The sequence below is a fragment of the Choristoneura fumiferana genome, chromosome 22 (genome assembly GCF_025370935.1).
Source record: "Choristoneura fumiferana chromosome 22, NRCan_CFum_1, whole genome shotgun sequence".
Taxonomy (NCBI): domain Eukaryota; kingdom Metazoa; phylum Arthropoda; class Insecta; order Lepidoptera; family Tortricidae; genus Choristoneura; species Choristoneura fumiferana.
The window spans coordinates 7094170-7101139 of NC_133493.1; the positions used below are offsets into that span (position 1 = coordinate 7094170).

The window sequence follows — 6970 nt, forward strand, 5'->3', positions numbered from 1 at the left end:
TTTATTGTATAGAAAAGTCAATTATAAGAAACCGAATTAAATATTTTTCCATATTCGCAGATTTATATGGGCGGTGGTGATCTCTTAGCATCAGGAGACCCACTTGTTCGTTTGCCATCCAGTCAAATAAAAAAAAAATATATATATTAATCAATATTTTTTAAATTAATTATAAAACTATTTTGGTTGATTACGTCATAGTTTTAATCTAATTCTGCCACACCAATGCTTATTTCATAAATTTGAGTTTATGCATGTGTTGTGCACCAGCATTAAGTATTTCATTTTGAATCTGTAGTGAATAAGGGCGTTAAATAAATTTTAATAGTAGCTAATGCCCGTATTTCGATCGATTTCAAGCTAATTTGCCCAAAATTTTATAAAAAATGACCCTACAAAGAGTTTAAACACCTCCAGCTAAGTAATTAAGTAATTGGTGTTTTTGCATGCTTTCCCCCAACTGCAAAACACTTTTAACACCTTTGTAATTTGTAAATAATTTGTCAAATTTACACAAATGTCAAACAAGACTCCCGACGGCACTAATAAAACCAATTTAAACTTACACTTATCATATACCTTAATATCATCCCAACAGAATTCATAATAACTCATCCAAAGGCAAAGGGTGTCAAGTTTCTTGACACGTTAACTTTTTTCTTTTTCTTTCTCGCACACGCTTTCTCCTACAAGTGTGAAAGGGATACAGTTTCCAATCAGATGGTATACTGCGCCATACGCGTCACTAATTATGTAGAAATTACAGGGCGAGAGTTGTGAAGGTGCGAAAATCGGATGTTGCCAGGCTTATTACAGAGTGTTTAGGGTCTGGCGGTGGCAATTTAAGCGCTTAGCGCTTGCCTCGCTCCAATAGCTGTCATTTCATAAATTAGCATGCGAGCTACTTTGAGGCCATAAACAAAATTAAAACCGAGTTTTACTTCTGGGTAAATTTTGTGAAAGGTAAGTTTGTGTCTAAATAGTTTAAATACGTGTTGGGAAGAAAGAACTAATAGGTACGCTTCTTGTTATTGTATTGTATTGTATTGTAAAACTCTTTATTGTACATAAAAACACATGAAAACCCAAGTCCTTCAAATTGTGGTAGAGCCACTATACGGTCATCCCTGTAACTGTGACAATTCGTAAAGAATCATGACTTTTTTGACACTACATGACTCTACCATCAGTTAAGCTCACACATACTATATTTAAAAATGTTACAAATAGAATTAGATTTTCACAACAGTAGCTAGATGCTTACGTAGAGCTAACGTGCCAAAGGACTTTAGACTTTTAGCTTTTCTCTATAAGACTCGCCTCGGTAGAGCCGTTTACTTCAGTTCAGCCACTGCGATTTTTTCGAATAAATTAAAGGTGGAAATCATTAAAATCTAAGATAATTAAATTACAGTTTATAATAATTACAATCAATTTTGTAAATTAATTACTTCATTTTGTATATTTATACATTTTTCTACGTATAAGTCGATATTTTTTATTTTTGGCATTAAAACTCTGCTTGTAAACTTTTAAAATGGAGAATTAAAAAAACTGTAAAAAAATCTCATTAGTGCGGTTAAATGAACTTTCGAGCCATGTAGGTACCTATACATTCTTTGAAAGTGAATTTTTCGAGCAAATGTATTGAAAAATAACTTGGTTTTTCTTAGAAATACTATAAAGTACGATCATAATTTTTCAATGTGCGAGTGCGATTTGGACTCGTACTCAGCTTTTTTTTTTATTTGTACGCAAAGACCAAGATACCAGCGAGGTCAGTTCACACAGCCAGGAAGATGAATGGCGCGGAATTATCATTTCATTATTGTCTATGGGTGTGATTTTTATTTGTCTGCTACTAATTATGAATTTGCTATCTCCCTCGCATGTCATTGTTTGTTCTACGGTATTTTATGGTTGTAATTATACAATGGTGCATTAAGTTGTTTCGTTTTTAATTTGGGTATGTTTTTATAAAATTACTCCTCTTATTACGGTCAATTAAATTTAGTGTGGTTTTAGCGTGGAAATGAGATAAAAGGCTTTTACTATTATTGCCGGTGGGGTACAGTCACCTGCAATAATATCTGCCATTAGCAGTCCCTAGAAACAGAGTCGTGTCAGATATTTATGCGCCCTCTGTTGTGTCAGATATTGAAGCTAGTGACTATACCAACTGAAATTACTTGTCGCTAAAATTCTTAGTGGGTTGTTACTTCCTATATTTTCTGTAGATTTATTGGGACTTGAGTTGTTTGAATTGAAATATTTTGCTTAGCATAACTTTCACTAATAATTGTATTGACTTATTCCAATAACATTCTGACATACGAGTATTGCATGACTACAATTTTTATTATTATTACTATTATTGTTTTTTAATTATTCTTCTCTATTTTGATTTTTATTATTGCCACAACATTCATTTAATTCTAAGATACCAATTTATTGTTTTGAAAACTCTCTCTCTCTTAATAATGCTGCGCCCTTCCGGGTTTCATAATGTCAGTGCTATATTGTACAATACTTATTGACATATGAATGGCATTTAATAAATAAATATTTTTTTTTGTTTTGTGCAACACAATGCCGAATTTAATAATTCTATACCACCACCACGTCCAAACGCCGCTACCTCCAAGTGTCATATAAATTTTGTAGGTATTAGAAGATTTTGTTTGAATAACTCATTTTCAGAAATATTTTGATTGCGTGAAACATTTTGTTTTGTTTTTGCGGTTTTATAGTTCCAAAATACTAATAGTCTTAATCTATTTGCATTAGTATTGATTTTGATACCTCTACGCATTTTAGAGAAAAACAGTCATGACAGGTAGACAAACAGACGGGCAGGCAACGAAAATCCTTTTTTTTCCATATTTTAACTTTGAAAATTATAATTTAAGGGACGAATTTGACAGTCTGATGCAGCGCCCGCAGCCGATGGAGGACAAGAAGTTGGATAACATCGTTTGCTGTCTCGCTCATTTGTACAGCTTCAAGATATACCACGCAACGCTGCTCCTCGACGTGCTAAACCGGTTATTACTGGATCTAACCGAGAAGCACATTATGGACTGTATACTGGCCGTGTTTCGGTGCGCCGGCGCCGCTCTGCGCAAGGACTCGCCGCCGAGCCTGAAACTGTTCGTGCAGCAGGCGCAGACAGCTGCCGCCGGAATAGGGGACGATGACACAGGGTCCCGCATAAAGTTCCTATTTAAGGGATAGGTACATTTTTTCCTTTACTTCTTCATCCATTCCATTGTAAAGGTCGCCTGGAAGAGATTACTCTGAAGCGATAAGGCGGCCTATTCCTTACCTCAGAAGATATAGATTTAAGATATAGATAATCCGAAGAAAAATAATTAAACAGTTACATGAACAACAACGGAGTACTTATTATTATACATTAAAATTTAATATTATTTAATAAATAACATTACTACATATAGGTTTGTATGTACCTACTAACGATGAGAAAAATATTTTATTAAGTAAATATTGCATTAAACGTGCAATTCTTACATATTATTTCGGAAATCTCGGACAAAGCTTTTGTGATTTCGATGAAAATTGCTAAGTGGGAGCTTTTAAGGATGAACAATCGATCTAGTTTGGTCCTATTTCTGGGAAAACGCGTGTATTCGTATTTAAGCCCGAGCGAAACACATAAACCTTTTTAACACATTTTATTACTGTAGCGAAAGATGATAGTAGGTATTTAAGAATATTGTATCATAAAAGTAGAATTACCCGTGCACCTCAGTAATTTTAGTTATTATTTTTATTAATTCCTTAAATATAAATTATTTGTAAATCTAATCAATAATAGCAACTCGGTTTTTAACTATTTCCAATTGCCTAAATGATTTGACATTTGCTTAAGTGTATGGAAAATCCAATCTAATAACCATGCAATACTTAAGCGCCTTAAACAAAAAAGTGAGTTAATAGTAGATTGTTGCACCAAGCAGAAAGTTATTTATTACTGCACCGAGCGCTGATTTGGAGCCCGATGATTTTAAAAAGCACGAGTGCAATATAAATTACTTAACGCGAGGTGCATAATCTGCTTTTCTTTCAACTATTACAGGAATAGTAGACGAAAAAAAAACTCATGCTAAATAATTTATAGGAATGAAGTTTCACTAGCACTATTCCATTTTTGTAAGTTTACATTCGCACTCTCAAAAAATGTCCACGAAAAATTCGCAAGGTTCCCGCCAATTTGTTTTTTTTTAATTTCTTCCTTTTTTTTGGCAGAGTTAGTATATATAGCAGATATTTTTGCCCGGGCTCTGTCAAATTTCGGATGGGCGCCAGGTTGGCCAACTAAGCACAAAAAGTATATTTTTTGAAATATACTGCTACTTACTATTTTTGGTAGGATTGGTAGCAACAATTTTTTGACGCAATCTGTCAAATTTCATAAGACCGTCAGGTTGACCAACCTAACACTAGATTTTACACTATGCAGGCTAATTTTATAGCAAAAAAATACTTGTGTTACCTCTTTGGTCGTGTAATAAAAACCTAAAACAATGCAATAAAGGATTTTCATACATTTTTTCTGCTCTAGAGCAGAAAAGTCCCATTTTGTGCTGGGTATTTAGTGCGGTTATGATGAAATTAAAGCATAGTTGGAAGAAAAGGGGTATTTTCATAACAAATTAATAAGATATTATTATCTTTTGCGAAGATGCGTCGGAAACTTTCGCGTTGATGTCTTTCCTTGAGACGAAGTTTGATACGAAATTGCCGTAGCGATTGGCGTTAACTTAGTTTTCATTTATTTTACATATTTATTAGTTTATTTATTTAAATAGCCTATTATAAAATGTTTAGTTATAATTATAAATATAGGAAAAAACATTCAATTTATTTTTATATTTTAAGAAAAATCACAGTTTTCAATCTTGTAGGTATTAGGTAACATCGCTACTTAAATTTTTGGATTTTTGTATTAGGGTAGAAGTACTTACCATTTTTGACCACCTTAACATCGTTTTTGGCCAGTTGACATTCGAAGTAGTATATAAAAAGTTATAGTTTTAAAAGGATATGTTTAATGAGTTTTCAAAAGTTTATACTGAAACAAATAAAGTTCGTAATGTTTCATTACTATAATTTTATTTCAAACGTATATTTAAATAAGAAATGGCCACAAACAGTCTTCTACCCCATATTATTTTATTAATGATGTTATATTTATTTGATTTGTTTAACTATTCTACCCTGTTATTTGTACCTACCATTATGTCGCTTCAGATATTCTGCATCAGATGAATTAATAACTCAAAAATGTTTTTTACATGCCGCCTTTTGCCTTAAGATGGTAGTATTTATAAACCTTCGTAGAAAAAAACATCGGGAATGTTGGACTCACTATGTACAAAAAAAATTACATACCTTATCAGCAACAAATCTCGAAACAACTAGCAATCTTCAGAACGAAACTATTTCAAACATAGTAGTTCATCACTTCAATCTAATAAGAATCCCAAACCAAACCAAAAGTCAAACACAACACTGTCCACTTACAAACAAAAAGTTCGTCTTAAAAACACGTAATTAAAAATAAATAAACCTGCCACTTACTGTTAAAAAGTTTCTCTACGTTAAAATTCTAAAATTAAATAGCTCAAAACATACAGGCTGTTTAGAAAAAAAAATCTTCGAAAACAAAAGCGTATCGTCGTTCGAAAATAAATTTCGTTTATTTCCGTGGTGCTATGGTCGCGGCGCGCCGTGCCGTGTCCGCGAAGCGATTGCCCCGAGTGCTTCGGGAGGCCCCGCCCCGTGGGTACACCTCCGGCCTTTAGTACCTACTAGTGACGCCGAGTTAGGATGAGCTATGGGTATCGACGGGGATGCGTGATGAGTTGAGATGGGAGCTATTTTTTTAGGAAGCTAACCAAAAGCTTTAGACTATTGTGCCTTTTATATTTTTAACTAGCGAAATAAATAAATAAACAAATATTATTTTTTATAGAAATATTAATTTTACATTAAGATCTCACTGTGAGAAGGTCACTTAAAAGTTATAAATTACGAGTAGGTAGTAGTAAACATATTATTTTCCTTTTTCAGTTTCCACGACCAAAATTTAACAAAGCTTTATGACGTTAGTAACAATTTTGAAGTGGCATTGGTCAGGCATAGAAATACCAAACCGATTTTACTATTTCATCGTCTTTGTAAATTTGGATTTCTATCCATAGTATTCAAACAGTGTTTTCAAGCCTTAGATTTCAATTAAAAGAAATCATCTTTTTTTTTTGTATCAATATTTTGATAAAGTGAAATTTCATTTTTATACTTTGTAATTTCTTTATGAATAAAAAAAACGTTAGTACATCAATGCAATTCCTTAAATTTGACTTGCATTTTTTTGCCACTAGATGGCGCCCCGGCCCAAATCTACACGTCAAATTTCAAACACAATAATTCTATAATATATGCGAACTCATTGCACAAAATTTTTCGAGTTACTAAATAGTTCATGTGATCTAGATGAAACTTCTAAATGATAATAACAAAACAAAATAAACGACTTCTATTATTAATACAAACTTTCTTTTACTAAACAAAGTACCTATACTGATCAAACAAATCACCATGTATTATGTAAAACTAACTACCTCGACTAGGTATTTCTCGTTAACTGGAAAAATCTACAAAAAACCACAAACGGAAGCTAGCTCTCACGCTTTTTTCACAGTTCATGCTATTCTGGTTTCCATAGACCCACTGCCCATACACCCAGGCTTTACGACTTTAGACTCTATTGGGTTGTTCATAAGCTTTCGTAGACTGTATTGAAAATGGTAAAAGTCTGTGGGGCGTGCATAGACAGTGGATGTGGCTTAGACTGGGGTCTGATACTGTGACCTCGTTTTTATCGAACTTCTGAACGTTCAGCTAATTAACGATTTATCAAGATTAAAAATGAAATATAAATTTT

At 33.0% G+C, this 6970-nt stretch overlaps 1 protein-coding gene across 1 annotated transcript in view; it reads right to left on the reverse strand.

Moving 5' to 3' along the window:
- Poxn (paired box pox-neuro) overlaps positions 1 to 5758 on the reverse strand; it is a 71265-nt gene extending 65507 nt beyond the window's left edge. The window contains exon 1 of the mRNA XM_074104579.1: positions 5416 to 5758. The gene's annotated coding sequence lies outside the window, so the exon portion shown is untranslated. The remainder of the gene's footprint in view (positions 1 to 5415) is intronic.
- Between the last annotated feature and the right edge of the window lie 1212 nt (positions 5759 to 6970).